Source organism: Melospiza georgiana, chromosome 1 (genome assembly GCF_028018845.1).
Source record: "Melospiza georgiana isolate bMelGeo1 chromosome 1, bMelGeo1.pri, whole genome shotgun sequence".
In the NCBI taxonomy this organism is placed as follows: Eukaryota; Metazoa; Chordata; class Aves; order Passeriformes; family Passerellidae; genus Melospiza; species Melospiza georgiana.
In genome coordinates, this window is record NC_080430.1 from 36,413,692 (window position 1) to 36,430,767 (window position 17,076).

Genomic DNA, 17,076 nt, shown 5'->3' on the forward strand with positions numbered 1-17,076 from the left:
AATACTGAAAAAGGGAAGTTAAATGAAAGTTCAGGCCAGTGCTAAAGTGGTGTTCAGGGATCCCATTGGGCGACAAATATTTGGACGAAATTAATTTGGAGAATTTTCACTATGAATTCAGAGACTGCTTTCATTTGAATCCTTGTACCTGGGTCTATTGAACTATTTTCTAGCAAGTGCCTTGACTCAAAAGATTGGGCTTTATTTTTTTTGTTTTTGCTATGTCTACAAGCCTCAATGCTGCAATAGGTAATATACCAAAGCATACCATTGCTTCTTGTTCATTTGTTAAATGAGAATTTGACACTGTTAAGGACATTAAAAGTATTCCATTCCCTGTATCGTACCTTTAAAGTGGTTTTTATTTAATTTGGTTTCTGTCCTTGGCTGTTAGAGCTAGAAAGTTACTTCGTGTAATAAGGAAAGAGAATTACAGCTTTTATTAAAATGAGGAACCAGCTTTATAGGGGTTTTGAAGGTTTTATTCAAGTCCTTACTTTCATCACCTTCACAGTATTCAGCTAAATTTCTCTTACAGATGCACACAGCAGATTGCCCACAGAGATGGTGTCCCAGCAAAGCTGACCGCCACCAAGAGAGGCAATGGCACAATGTCACTTCTATGTGACTTCTATGCTATGGCCCCAAAGGAAATCTTTCTGTTTGCACCAAAAAGAAAAGTCTGGTCATAAAAATTAGGGGAAAAACCCCCACCCACTTACTTTTCTGTTGCTTTTGTGTGTTCAGTGTGGTTTTAGGGACACAAGAACTATCGACAAGACTCACAAGAGGTTCTTCGTGTAGGAAATATGGTGCCATTAGCCAAAAGAATGATGCTGAAGCTTAAAGTTTTTGGGACTGAAAAATGGGACTGCAAGTTGTGCACTGGACACTATTTCTCCTACATTTCCACTAACTACAACTGTAACTACGCTCAGCATTGCTTTCTTCTGAGGGATTGAATCATGTGCTTGTCAGAGCACAAGCGCTGCTGCAAGGCTGTTTATGTAGCTCCTTGTCTGTGACACATGCACCAAAGGAAAGGGGCTGCTTTGATCTCAGGCAGCGGGAGCAGAGTGGTGCACACACGAGACCTGAGCTCCCTTCCTGGCGCTGTCATTCAGTGCCTCAAATTGTGCTGGGCAAATCAGCTTCCTCAGCTCCTACCTCAAAAGTGAAACAGATGGGCTGTATCAGCTTCCTCCTCGTTACATGAGGATGAAGCACATACTGATGAAAACTCCCCCTGGGCAGATAACTTTGAGAGCTACAGGCTCCAAGGAGTAGAAAAGAGTGAACCTTATAGAAGGATGATTTTTTTTCTGTGTTGTGGTTTTAGTGAGAACATTTAGTGAGGACATTTATTTTTAATAATTTTCCATTTAGATTTTGTCTTATACTAGTTTTTGAGGGTGGATCTACATTAATAGAATGTTCATCATGCTCACTGGCCACACAGAGAATTTTGCCTTTAGGAGGAGGCAGCACATAAATGGCAGCACACAGTGGACATTTCTTCTGTTGTACTGGTGTTATAAAAGTGAAAACAACCTGTGCCTTTGCAGATGCTGTACGTGATTTAAGGGGAACTAGATGGACACCAGTTTTTTAAATCCACTTCTTTATAAAACATAATTTCAGTAAGAAAATAACATCCAATACAATCGGAAACCAATTCAAGTCAAAATTAATCAGAGATCAGAGATCTATACTACATAGTGATCTTCAAATGGACAAAACAGCAGAGTAGGTTTATACATTCATGCATCTTGCTTAACACTCTTTACTTCCTCTAATGGCTTCAGTTTACTCAATCAATTTTCCTCCAGCATGGCTTATGGCTGGAGGGTATTTTGGGCTTATTCAAGCATCTCAGAATACTTTACAAATAAAACAGAGGCAACTGACCATCAAACACATGATATTACCAGTGGTGTTATTAACATTTTCTCAACAGAAGTGATGGAGGAGAGAAAAGCCCACTCCCTCTTTGGGAATGAGAGCTGCATCTTGAGTTGGGGGGATCTAAGAAGGAAAGTGGACTTGTCAATACTTGCCCTGCATGTTCATTACACTGATATTGCTTCTCAGGCCAGGACTGTTTTGGTAAAGTTACTGCAAGGCCAGCGTGAGCCTTCTCTGCATTCCCCGGAATTCATGCAGGGATGAGAGGGGTATGCTGTCTGTGATCACCTTGCCCACAGGGTGTTGTGCTAAGGGTGACCCAAAGAAGCTGCTTGCAGTGGAAACAGGATGGATTTCTGGTGCAGATAAATCTAGGACAGGGGATGGCTCTATTCAGTGTTGAACTGGCAAGGCAAAATAAGCAAAACAAAAAAAGGCAAACGCATAACATGAACGAAAGTGGGAACTTATTCAAAGCAAGAACTAAGATTGCTGGAATCTTGTCTGTTTTTAAAAATAAAATCTCTGTCAGAGTAAGGGGAAAGAGTATATTTAGAGCCTGAGAAACAACTTGGTTTTCCTGGCTCTATTTACGTACAGTTTTGCCAGGCTCCAGCTAAAACCACCCAGTTTTTCCTCTCAGAAACAAACAACCCTGTTTGCTCCCAAAACTCAAAGAAAACTTAATTCGCTTTAAGCTGCTAAAAAACCTTCCTGCATCTTGGGTTAGCATTGTGTGCCAGGCTTCAGCATGCTGAGAAATGAAAAAGTGCTTTGTAATGGAAAAGCTAGCTCACTCCTCACTATGTGGTGCCACAGCAATAAAAAAGAAGCTTGCAAACCTTTTGCTGGTAAAGAGGTCAGAAGGAACAGAGGATTAATTTAAAAAGTTCAGACTCAAGATCACTGTGATCAAAACTATAGTTTCTGTCCATTCCCTGCCTCAGAGAATGCTGGTTTTCTTGGATATTTGGTAATTCAATGAATTGCATGATAGAAAAAGAAAGCTGCACTGTTATAGAGTGGGAGGATAATGAAGTTCATTTAACAGACCAGTGGTGCAAACCTGTTATCAGATGGCTTGTGCAGATCCCAGATGGCTTAAGTAAAGCTGAGAGCTTGAAACAGGTACTTCACATTTTGTCTTTGGATTACTAAAGCATCAAGACACAGCTCTTATGCAGCAAGGTTAATGACTTTCCATAATTATGTGTTTTCACCAAGAAGGAACACATTTCAGCACCTCTAAGTCATATTTTTTGTCAGATAATTGAATTATTTTTCTCATGGCAGAACAGTACTGGAAAACCTCAGACCTTGTCCTCAACTGCTGCTTTGTGCACAAAGCAGGCACCATGCTGAGCATGAGCTACTCTTCATCCTTCCCTGCCAGCTGAGGAGCCACATCTGGCCACTGGAAGGAGAAACCAAGAAGTCCCACAGCCACTGCATCCCTGGCTGTGGTAACTGCAGAGCTGTACAGGACAAGATACTCCACCCTAGCCAGGCAGGATGAAAGATGCAGACCTAGCTCAGTTTCCAGAAGTCTCTTTGTGTCTGTGACTAAATTCCTCAGACTGTCACATATCACTAATGCCCTGCCAGTTCAGTCTCTGCACCACCTAATGCTTGTAACACCAGCCTTCATACCTGAATATATGTCATGTAGTTATATTATTGTTTGTTTGTAAAGCAAACTGTATTGATTAATTCTGCTGTTGCTCAGTTGGCCACACCATTCAGGTAAACCAACATCTCTTCTAGAGAGTCTTGGATCCCCCCACCACAGCAGATATGCAGTGAACTATCATCACTGGCTGTCCTTTTGCATACAGCTTTCCCCATTCTCTTCTCCAGATCCTTAGGGAGTGTTTTGACAATGCAGTTCTTCTAAGAGCTGAAAGGAAGGAAATAAAATGTTTTGCTGCCCATCTAGAAAAAAATAAATCAAGGCAAGGTCTTGCAAGAGCAAGATGTGGCTCTAGGTTCGGGCATGTGGTTGCTGTGAGACTATGAAAAGTTTGGTGGGGTGTAGACTGGGTGTATATATGTAGACACATGAATATACATCATCCTCATGGACATCCTCTTCATCCCCAGAGCTGTGTTTATTATAAACAGCTACAAAGCCCTGTTGGCTCCACATTTGCCACCCAGCACCTGAATGCTCTGCTGTTTCAGGGCTGAGCACCTTGAACAACTACATCTGCACATGTGCTGCTTGATGAGATGCATGTGTGTCGAGGGCTGTGGGGAGGTGCCCCAGGAGCCACCTTCAGGTGGGACACTTTCCTGCAGCTCCTTTGACCACCCAGCAAGAGCTCTCCTGCATAGACCCAAGTCCTGCACTTACCTGGACACACTCCCTGGAACTGTGGCCAGCACTGCTGCAGAGGAGAGTGGGTTGGGAAGGCAAGAGCCCTGTGACAACAGTGCTTTCCCTGCATCTCTTTGCAGGTTTTCTTGGCAGCCACTGGAGCACAGAATGGCAGGCATCTACCCCATGTGCAGTTTAAGTGCTTGCAGATGTCTCTCTTCCTTCACACTCACCCCAGCAGGCTATGGTCACATCTTCCCTCTGTCCAGGATAAGGCTCAGTGCCTGCCCCTCTCTGGGGATCTTAGAGTCAGCACACCCCTAAGGACAGAGATGCAGGCACTGGAGCAAGAACAGGAAGGTTGCTGGTGCTCAGGTCCTTCTTCAGGGCATCAAACAGCTAGACTTGATTTCTGGAGACATCAAGAAACATTCCCTCTGAGCCCACCCCAAGAGCAAAGCACACAAGGGGGTGTCCTGGCAGCTTCTGGGTGTGAGAGCAGCCCCTGGCACAGCCAGGGAGACAGGGAAGATAATAAAATCACACAACATATCACATAATAAATATAGGTAACCGTAGCATTAACTTCAATAATCTATTGCTTTCACGGGCCAAAACACAGCATTTTAGTTAAGACAGTGCATTTCACTTGCATCTGGTGTTCACACAAGCCAGTGATTCAATGCCAGACAAATCGTGCATAATCTGTTTGGTAAGGAGCTGTTGAAATAGCTGCCCGCAGCGTTTCTTCTCTGTCATCTCACGAGAGGCAGTGCCTGGTTCTTTGGGCAAGAAAAAGCCAGTGACAGTTCCAGCTTAATCAGTTCATTCACCCTTTCAGGAGAAATGCCCAAAAATCAGCAACCATTTTATGTGTCTTCAAAATTGGATGACTCGGTAAAGACATGTCTTCAAGGTGGCTCTCTAATCAGCTCTTTTATGCATATCAAGGATGATAACATATGGCATCTATGAAAGAGGAGATTTAAAGCTATGAAAGGTGGCTTTAATCTTCTAGAAGAGTATAAAAGGATGCCTCAGCAAAGCTTTGTGGAGGTCACTCAAAGGACTCCTGCCAATGTTGCTTAAATAAAAGTAAACTCAGTTATTAATTCATTTTTAGTCCCTGTTTTCTTCAAGTTCCCTTTCAAAGATACCTTGATCTTTCTTCTTTTCGCTATGCCTCATGGCTGAGCAAAATTAGTAATTTGGGGTTTGGGGATGTGGTGGGATAAGCTGTGTTATGAAAGCAGCTTCAGACTGCATTTCTATGGATCCCTTTTTTTTTTCCATTTTAGAAGAAGCGTATTCCATAAAGAGCAAGGTTGACTAGGTGCATCCCTGCTCTTCTGAAAATAAAAATGTGAATATCAAAATAAAGGGAAGAAACAAAGACTCAAGATGAATTCCCAATACACTCACTCACTAATCCTCCTGGAAGTAAAATCCTTTTTGGAGATAAAACTACTCTTTTTCTGTGCCAATTTGTAAATGTAACTCAGCAGCTTCCTTTGCTGAGATACCCAAAGTTTACTATTAAGTGGAGCAAACACATGTGTTGGTGAGGACAAGATTGGTGAATTAGGGTTAATACAGCCAATCATGTAAGAAAATTTCTTAATGCAAACCATCATATGTACCCAAAGACAATGCATGAGTAGAATGCAAGTGTTCAACAGAGGCACTCTTGAGGATAAGCTGTCACTTATTTACTGCATTCCTGTGCAGGACCCACGATGTACTGAGGGTCCTGAACAGCACAGCCAAGAACATGGTTTAAATTGCTCCACATCTGCTGGGAGTGTGCTGCTTCCTGGCGCTCAGGTAGCAATCTCAGGGATGTTTTTGGGAGAGAGGAGAAGCTAGCTCTGGTAATCATGTCCTGCTTCCAGCCACGGACATGATCTGTTTGGTGCAAGACTGGAAGGTCTCTGCTCTGCACTGTGCTGTCCAGATGTACCCTCACCTCACAGCTTGAGTGGAGGCTCAAGAAATAAAACTATCTTTTATGGACAATCAGCTCAGGCAGGGCAAAAGCAAAGCAACCACTGAGAGCTTATAATGAGCAATCCTGCCCAGTTTCATGTGGAAAGGCTTCTGTGCAGAAAACAAAAGGCATGAAAAAATGATCTAGCTGGTCATGACAGCAACTGTTGTAGGTGAATGAAGGAGAAAGATACAATGTCCTTGCTTTCCCCTCAGCTGCCACAAAGGGCTGGGAGCACACTGCAGCACCTACCTCTTCTGCCTAGCAGAGCATCCAAACTGTGCTTTTCCTCCTTAGGGCACAGACCAGGACCAGCCCTTTGGTGGACACAGGGGATGTCTCTTGTCCTCTCTCTGCTGAAATGGGAAGTGCCAGCCATGCTGGCAGCTCCTTGCTTCTCTCTTCCAGCCATAACTATTAGGAAAGCAGCTCCTAAATTCTCTGTGGGATTCATCCCAGACTCTCTAGAAGTGCAGATGATGTGAACCACGATGCAGTAATTCCTGTTAGTAATACCTTTGTAGATTGGCATACATGAGATCAAAATTAATTACCCTGAAGAGGCACATCTTGCAGAGCTTTCTCAGCAAGCAGCACTATTCAGAAGCATCAATATCCAGCAGATAAAAACCCTTTAAAGGATCATGGTGAAACAATGTAGTAGAATAAAAGAACAGGGGAAGGAAAAGTCTCTCTCCAGGTTCACATTAACCTACCCCTAAATGCCTTCATCATGTTAATGTTGTGTTTTACACGTGTTAGACCGACAGGGAGCACAGATGGCTGCACTCACGTGTGAGACTGCAGCCACCCACTGGGGCACCAGCAGCACCTCTGGCACTTCCCTGTAATGTGGGGAGGGGGCTCCTGCCAGCAAAGCAACAGGAGCAGGTCGCTGAAGGTTAACAAGAGCAGTCAGCATGTAATTATCACACCCCTGTTAGCCTCAGCCTCTCTGGAATAAATTAGAGGGACAAAGCAAGGAGGAACAGTGAGAGCATCAGAAAGGGCTGCACTTCATGCTACAGGAGGGAGGGCCACCATCCTGGATGTCCCTGCTTCAATTCACAGGGGTATTTTAGAGGCAGTTTCATCTATCTGAGGGGAACTACTTGCATTTGAATATTTTAGGTAGCTACATTAATTTTCTTTAAACATTTAATAGCTCTAAATATAAATCCAGAGAAAGCAAGTTTTCCTTCCTCCTTAATCCAGCTGTCACATGCATTGTTTTCACACATATCTCCCCCAGTTCCTTAATCAATCTACATTACTCTGGGCTTGCAGTAAAAAGGACACTTTAGGATGATTAATAGGGCTCTTGAGACTACAGCTCCAGCATGCTGCTCTCATTTGCAACAAAGATGACAACAGCTCAATTAGCCATCTCTTTGCACACTTGTAAGCAATGAAGATGAGACTTTCTCTGTATCAAGTTAAAGAAGCAGATGAATTCCCAAGGTAGAGTGCTTGCAAGGCAGAACTTGCAAGAGTCATGTTTGCAATTAACTTACTGCTAGTTGTTTCATCTCTATGCTGTCAAACAATGCATGAAATAGCTTGGGCTAATGCACAGTCAGGAAACACTGGTCACAGCCCTAAAAGGTCACAAGTCACTATTCTGACTGACAGCACAGCAAAACAAAGGGGGAATAAAAAGTTCACTTTTTAGGTGGAAGGCAGAGTGAAGTGACAAAAATAAAGCATAAACCAGAGGTATTCTGCTTATTGTGGGAGCCTTGAAAGTCAGAAAAATACCTCTCCTGGTGTCACTTCTGCACTTTGATTATTAAACACTGTTCTCCTTGTAGTTACACTGGTAACATATACCAACTCCTGAGCAGCATCAGCATCAGAAACACTGAGGTGTTGCTGAGCCTTTTGTGTGTATGTCTGTCCTGCTGTGGCACAGCTAACACCTGATGTCTGGGAAACCTGACCCCCTTAGAGTAGAGCAGAGCTGGCAAAGCCCTTCTAGGGCTGCAGCATCTCAGACTTCTCAAGGTAATGGGCATCTGGCCACAGGGACTGTCCAAGTATGTCCTGGGTTTATTGGGAATTATTATTATTATTATCCTCCTTTTCTCAAAAATAGATTTGTCTTGATGCCAGATACTAGTTCAAATTGTCACTATTCTTGGATGTTTATAGCTATTTTCCACTGGAACAAAGCTATAGACTGAAAGTCAGAAACTGTTTATTGAATAAATAATTGAATTAGGATCATGCTACGCCTGTGTGGCTGAACAATTCTGCCAACTCTCCCTGCAACGTTGTAGGGGCAGGAAAAGAAGTCATAGGATGTCTTTGAGTCATTTGTTCAATGTTAAGAAGATACTGTGGCTGCAGAATGCTCTAAACCCCAAAAGAGTGAATGCGATGCCAGCCTGCATTCTAGTTTGCCAGTTCAGTTCCTTACACTGGAATTTACTTATCTTTATCTATTTGGGGGATCCTTACTCCCAAATGCCATTATCAAGGTTAAATATACAATGAAGTCATCTCTCTGAAGAAAACTTATGTGGGGTTCATAACCCCACCATCTGCACACACCAGACTGCAAGGCTCCTGCTGCCCAGCTTCTGCCAGACCTGCTGCCTTTCCTGCATTGCACACAGAGGACATTTTCATAATGAAAATTCCATGAGCTTTCCATAGATATAATATGTAGACTATACAGTAATATATTAGTGATCTTAGGTAACTCCCACGTATGCATCCATGTAGTAAGACACTCAAAAGGTTTCTAAAGTCTAATCAAAACACCCCAAAGATGAAAAAAACTCAGTTATGGAAATCATACCAGACAGTAACCTCTTCAGCAGGTAGATTTCAAACCATATGTACAGATATGGGATCACTCTCTAATAGTCAATATTCCACAAGTCATCGGAGCTGTTTCCTCAAGCCTCATGTGTTACCTGTAGTTTGTCTGCGTTTCCCCTCAATATTCTTGGCTTCCTCTCTTCAGGGAATTTTCTGGCAATAGAAAATTAGTAATTTCTGCTAAACAAACCAAGGCTTTAAAAATTTTATGTTTGTGTTTCTTGCTAACAACAAAAAGGAAATGACAGACACAAAGTTAAACAAAGAAGGGAATGGGTTGAAGAGATCCCTCTGTGGCTGCAAACTCCCAGACCCTGATCCATAGACTCAACAAAAAGGTAGGCACCTTTATAACATCAGTGGAACAAAACCATTTCTGCCTTTGCACATCACCCTTTAAAATCACTTCTAAATCTCAGAATGACACAGCAACAAACATAATCTATAAAGTCATTGCCAGAAACTTCACAGGTCTCTCACTGAGGTGAATACAAATTCCTGTGTCACGTGTTCTCAACACTGAATACAAGATGTTCAAAAGTTGTGCATTCAGGACTTCCTGCAAAAGCTGTTCTCTTATATAAGAAGCAATCATCTGCAGGAATGTGCTTCTGCATGAGGCTGCCAATCATTGCTGTTAGAGACAATTCTGCCCAAAGAGATTTTTCTTTTCCCTTGAGAAAGCACTAAGAGAACATATTCTTCTACACAGAACAATGAAAAAACCCCACAAACCCATGTACAGAGTATTCCTGCCTCTTTTCCTTGCTGCTTTTCCACATTTTCTGCAGTGAGCTGGTGTGTGGCTTTGCAAAGCTGAGCACCGTTGACTCATCCCAATTTTGCCACCTGAACAATGACTGACTTTGGCAAGTAGCTGTTGTACAAAGAGACTCAGCTGAGACCTTACACTGCCTGGCATCTGGCCTTTGCTCTGCTGCATGTTTGCAAGAAAAGTGATTAAAACACCACCATGAGAACAAAAACTCTACAGCATCCCCCTGTAAGGCAGCTTTGTGGAGTGGTGGGATAATCGAGGCTTGTATTGCCTGGCCAATTGACAAGATTTTGTTTGGGAAAGACACAAGAAACAATTAACTCCTCAAGGACTACAGGGGAGTCTACACTAGAAATTCACTCACAGAAAAACAGGAGCTCCAGGGTGTTAAATTTATTTCACCCATGGATTAACCAAAGAATTGAGATTTCAGGAAACTTAGGTGAGCACTTTTAACCACTGCAAAAACATCCATCCCTCCCTTTCCTCTCTATTAAACAACCTAAAAATATCTCAGCAAGCACAGTTGTACAGCAATGTGACATTTTTACTGGCAGCTCCTTTCCTCTGATTACTCTTCCCTGTAGCTGCCCTATTTCAGAATAACTTCCCATGCCTTGGGCTCTGTGATGAGGGCCTGGTTTTCTTGAAAGGCTATGTGAAGTAAGGCAGGATCAGTCTGGCACAGAGCTGCCTCCAGCCACTCCTGTTACCCTATTTTCATCAAGATGCACAAGGCTGAAGTGAAACACACCCCTTTTCAAGTTGTGCAGCTGCCTGCTGTGAAGATGCAGTGATGTCAGTGCAGAATAACTAAATGATAATATAATAACTGTGAGTTTCAGCTCCATTAAGTGAGCTCCTGCTGGCTGCTTAATGAGCAAACAAACACCCAAACCCCATTAATATTATCCCTGTTGCATTAAATGTAAGAAAGAAGACTCAGGTCCTTAACAGTAATCAGCTGGGAGGCTTCTGAAAACACAGATCAAGATGGAGATCATGAATCACTTTGCCAAATTTTTGAAAGAACCAGAAATTCTTTTTCTTCCTGAAGGGTGAAGAATTAGGTAACAAAACTGACAGGATTGCTGCTTGCTCTGCATGACATCTAAATCCTCTGTGGTTTATAATAAGAGCCTTGATGGGTCTCCTCTTTCCGTGACCATGTTGCAATGACTGTATCACAGAGGCTGGGAAATGCAATTTGAGGAGAGTCTAGATGAAATATCCCTACTTAACAATAAAACAAGATCAACAAAAGATATAAAAAAAATAAAAATCAGTGGTATAGACCTTGCTGCAATGTTTAGGAAGGAGAAAATCTAGAGTCAGTTTTCCAACTCTGTTTCTTCTCCCAAGGCAGTGAGTTAGTGTAACACCTTTTAGGGAGGAGTTGGATGAGATAGGGCCACTGAAAGGAGACATAGAGACCAGAGCAGCCTCAGGCAGCCAGAACCTCAAGTCACATGAAGTTTTTTATTTAAGTGTGCTGCTTTGAAAAGAAAGCCATCATGGTTCAGAGATTAATCCAAGGTTTAGGCTTCACATGAATGGTGACAGTCTCAACACAACAGAGCAAGCGATAGCCTTTTTGCTTCTGTATGATCTGTGGAAAGACAGTAAAGCTTAGATTCCATTATTTTCCCCAGATGGTATTAAGGAAAAAACAGGATGTGAAGTTTACAGCTCAGTGCCCTAATTTCTGGAGGTCTGCAAGCTGAAATGGAGCTTCTAACAAAATATTTATATGCTCTTAGAAGTTTTCTCATAAAAAGGAAGAAGCATTATTTGCATTTTCACTGGTTTTATTTGAGGATCCTGGTTAACATAAATTATTCAATGTACAGAATTTATAATCAAAGCCTAGAGAAACAGGCATTCTTCCCACGTACCACAGAAGTGTGTAAGCCTAGTTTCAAGATTTGCTATGCTATTAAGGAACTGAAACTTTGTACACAAATAACGTGAGCTACCTGCTATTTCAACCCATAACAACCTGCAGCACTCATCTGGGTGTACTCTTGCTTACTCCAACCAACATGTTGAGCCTTACAGGAAATACAGAAAGATAACGTGCAAGAATGACATCTCTCTGCTTCCTGAAGGACACTGTGAGCAGATGACATTTTCTCCACTTGAAGTACCCTGATCTATGTTATTTATCATATGATCTGCAAGGCAAGGGCTTCATACTCTTAGTTATTACATTGGGCATTTTGTAAGAGACACTAATAATAATAAAAACAATGAAAAAGTCAAAGAAATGAATTGGGGAAAACAGCACGTTAATTTTAATTTCATTTTTATAGTTCGGAGTTTCCTAACAGACATTGAAGGGTGAGGTAAATCCAGCCCTGATCCTCAAGGGATGTTTGCCAGTGATGCTCTTGGACATAGCTCTCTTCTCTAAGAACTACAGCAATGCTAGGAAAATTCATCTCCATCACAAAAGATGTCTTCCCATTCCTTCCACTCCTCAAAAGAAGTGTAAATCAATGCCAACAGAGTAATATTTGTGCCCAGTGCTGAGTTCTGTCTTTTACTGTAAGAAGACAGGTAAGAGGAGACTGGTAGGTCCATTAGGGATCTCACTCCCTAAGATGTTCAGATATGGAGGAAGACAATTTTAAAGGACCAGTTTGGAAATGTCAGCATTTTACAGTAAGTTCTTTTCTTCCCAAAACTTACTTTGCCAAAGGCACACTGAGGGATTTGCGTTTTAAAGCAAAACTTAAGGAACAGTTCCTCTCTATGACCATGGTGACTTTCAAATACCATGATAGCAGTATCTTATTTAAGGCCAGATAAACATTGCAAGTTTGTTATTTATTGTTTTAATGATGGTTTTCATTACATACAAAGGGAACAAGTTAAAATTCAGCAACTGCCAAAATGTTTCAAACCAATGTTTGGTTTTTGATCTTGGACAGGTCATCCTTGTCTGAAACTCCTTCATCCTTCCATAAAGGCCTGCTTATGCTCCCCAAAGATACTGGGTCCTCTGTTAATGTTAGAGCTTCCCAGATGAAGAAAGATTATTTAAAGTCATCCCATGTGTGAGAGTTCGTTGGTATTCTTTCCCACACTTTCTAAAAGGAGAAGTCTTGGTTTCCAGATTCAAACATGAAGCATACCATATTTGTTCTGCACAGACTTCTACAACTAATTTTTTTTTTCCAGGAACCTTCCTCTCCCACAAATTAAATGAACTAGCAAATTCAAATAAAGTTCAGCACTTTTATGTAAAAATTATAAACATCCTGAAATAATAAACCACATAAACACAGATTTACTTCTGCCTTTTTTTCAGAATGGGTTGAATAGCAAATATCTGGAAATGTACTTTGTGAAAGACTCTGAGGAAAAGAACCTGCTCTAAATTCTTTCATTTTCTCATGCTGCAGAGAGATTGCACTACATGATATTGGCTAAATTGGCACGTAACAGTGCAGAGGCTGACGTATCCAACACCCTTTTTTGTCTGTGCTGGATTTATTCCTTGATGAAAGCATAAAGCTTGTCCAGCCTTTATTGTTGAAAACCACAAAGGTAACCTAGAGCATTAATTATTTTTCCAGTCATTGGCAAAAACTAGGCAGTGTCTGTATTTTTTACAGTAGTACACATAGGCAAGTGATAATTCAGGAGAAGTCATGCATCTATCAGTCAATATTTCCATGCCCTGAGAGTTATTGAAGTCACAGAATGATTTTTGGGGCGGCAACTTTCTTTCAGTGTAGCAAACACAGTCTCATCTGATTACTTCTGTTGTATGTACCTATTTGATCCAAGCTATTCTTCAAACGTGGCCTTAATCTTGAATTCCATAGAAAATCAAACCAGAGAAAATTCATGATGCTCTCAGCATCCAGGCCATTGCAGTTTTTTCTTTGCATTAATACAAACAAGTATGTGACATTAGTGATAGATCTATAGCACCTTTGGACTTAACCTCTGCAGCCAACTACTCTTCTTTCTTTTCTGAGTTTATAGTTCTCAGAAATGCTGTAATCAATAGACCTACTCCAATTATCAATATGAAGTAAAGCAGGGTCTTCCCATTACCTCAGCAGCAGAGGACACCATTTTACATGTATTCATTACGCAACATTAGGGAAGAGCTGTATTTATACCCTCCAGAGCTTGGAAAAGGGCATACAGAACAGCTCAGACAAGACTTTAAAGCTGCTGGCACTATTTTCAGAAGCAGCAAAACACTTCAGCTATTAAATCCAAATATCCAGTTCAGTGGTATTGAGGCAGCTAATTCGTTCAAATGCTAACTCTGGTCCCACCTCAGCATCCTGTGCAGAGCCTGCTCTACCCTTGCAGATTACATGGGGTCATAATGACACCAAAACCAAAGCCAAACCAGCTTCTGCTCCTGCTTGGTGTGGCTCTGCTGCTGTCTGTGAATTCAGACATCTGGTTTGCTGATGAGCTGTCACACTGGTCTTCTCCAACAGCCAAGGAGAAGCATTTGACTCGTCAATTCTCTGAATGACCCTAGGGCAGCTGCAGGAACTTGATGCAGCTGCGGTGGGAGCACAGCAAGTTCCCTGTTTCCATAATGACCACAGAGATTATGGCAGAGATGGCAGCATTACAATCTCAGCCTCCCTGGCCACAGGTCGTCCACAGAAGGAAAACAGCATGGGCAAGTGTCCAAGGTGGGGCAGAAAAGGCAGTGCTTTACCTTGCACCGAGGCAATTGCATCACCATTGGCAGCCTCCTTTAGTTATGAACAGAATCTCACTTCAACTCCCCATTTCTTGCCCTGTTCCTACCAAAAGTTCAGTGAAAATCAGAGCTCAGTGTAGGTTCTACTCTTGATTTTAATGGTTTCTATGAACTTACAACACATGAAGTTCAATCTGATAAAGCACAGATGCTCCCAGAGAATTTCTGACTTTCTCCAATTGATTGTTAATCCTGAAACAATGTTGGGTATCCAATCCTTGTCTCCCTTCCTAATGGACCTAAACACTGGACAAATTGAATCCAGAACATGTTATCAGACCCATCTTAGTGAATTACTTCTGAAGGACAGCGCTACAAGGCTGCTTTTCATAAACACTTCATTAAGCCCTAATGTGACTAATGCACTTGTTATTCATGTGTACTTAAATTTATTCTTTGAGCTGTTTGTAAATCTGTTTCGAGGCAACTAGAAGTCAACAGCCTTCACACTGCTCTCACAGGCCTCTCTTCATTATTATCATGGTACAGTTAGTTTCTTTTACTCTCCAACACCTTTAGTTTGAAAAAATCATCTTTAATCTTTAGCTGAGAAGGTAGGTCACAAAATCACAAGACACTATGTAACATTTTTTAGAAAAAGAAGTTCTTTTAATGAAATGTTCTAGTTACCAAGCCTTCCTAAAATTATCCTCCTAATCAATATTTCACAAGCATTTTCAGCTCAATCTCTTAGCCACTTTCATTAAGCTATATGAGATGTAAAATAAGGGAATTCAGGAAAACTCTGAATGCAACAGTAATTATGGTGCTAAAACATGGACTCCATAACAAAAGTCTAACCAGATGTTAGCTGCTTCTTTACTGTTTAAAAAAACCTATTCAAATGCAAAAGTCAGCAGCAGCAATGAGCTCATGCTTCGCCTTTCCGCTCTCCCCAGCCTGTATCTCGGGATCTATTTTTAATGCTGTTTCAGGTCAGTGCAGATTCGTTGTGCTGTGGGGCACAGGCAGCCCACAGGGCACTGCCTGACCCACGCATGGCGTGGCAGAGGACCCTTGGTGATGGGGCTCTTCACGCTCTGCTTATTGAAGAGCCTGGTTCACAGGGAAATGTGGAGCCTGTGCTGCACAGCTCCCTGCTGATAGAGGCTATGGCACAGCCTGGGTTTTCAGGAATGCATGGGATGGGCGAGGGCCATGGCTGTTCCTGTTCAGATGCAGACTTCTCCCATCATCCCTGGTGATCCCTTGCTCTCTCTGGAACATGCTCAGTGGCCTGCTGGAGCCCTGTGACCATCACCTGTGGCACAGAGCAGCACTGAAGAGGCAGTGTGCTTATCCCTAGGAGGAAGGCCTATGCACAGATAAAAGAAGGAAAATAATCCCCAACACTTCCCTGATTCTGAAAAAGTGAAGAGCACCAACACCCTCCCTTCACCCCCCTGAGGGGTTCAAGTCCCAAGAAAAAGCTCTGTGAAGATTTTCAGCAGGAAGCCAATTACAAGCAAAATGGGAATCTTTCTCTCCAGATGTAGCCAAACTGGAGGATGCATGGATGTATGAAAATTAGACTTCACCAGCCTGTATGAGTCTCAGTGCCCACTCACACCAAAAGCCTTTGTAAACTTGCCACTACCTCCACAGCAGCCCCAGACCAGCCCACGTGATGCTGAGGGGCTGGGGAGCAGAGCTTGGGGAGGATGTCTGGCACAGAGTGTGCTGCAGGACGGGTGCCAAGCGCCCCACACAGCCCCAAAATCAGTGCAGCATTGGAGGGAGTGAGCAAGGGCCAGGCGCTGCTGTCCATGCGCTGCTAGAGCTCAGTGCAGGGCTGCTGGCAAGCGTCCCATCCCCACCCCAGTGCAGAGGCACTGGCTGGCCTGTGATTCCTCTTTGAGACTTCCCCTGAACTGAGGCGAGGACTTCCAAGAAGTGTGAGCGGCTGCCGCCCTCGCTGGGGTTTGCTACGTGATTCAGCAGCGGCTGCGGCTGGCGGGGGCTCTGTGGTGGCTGCTCCCAGCAGAGAGCAGGACGCCTGCAGCACGGATGTTCTGTGCACAACAACCAGACCCACGAGTCCAAGTGTGATCAATGTCTGGTATGTCTGAAGACCAAGGGGTATTTAGGGGCTGTGTCTGCACTGAGCATTTCCAGGGACCTTGGACAGGACAAGGACCTGTCATTTCTTATGGGTGTTTTAGAATGGCACACACCATCAGCAGAGATGAACAAGTGCTAGCACAGAACTGTGGAGCAGGAAGGGCAGAAGAGGCTCTCCCCAGTGCCCAGGTTACCCAAGTTATCAGAGCAGCAATGTAGGTGATAAAAAAAATGCTCTCAATAATCTTAGTCCTCTGTTAGTCTCACTAAGACTCTCAAATTTTAACAGATCCTCTTATCAAAAATAAATCAAAACTTCCCTGTGGTGCCTTTGCTTCTGGAGACCATTTGCATTCCCCTGACTTGCTGGCTTGCAGTGCCACCCCAAGCCCTGTGGTGAACCATGGATGCACATGGTTATCTAGGCCAGCAGAAGCATACCTTGATCTGAATAAGCT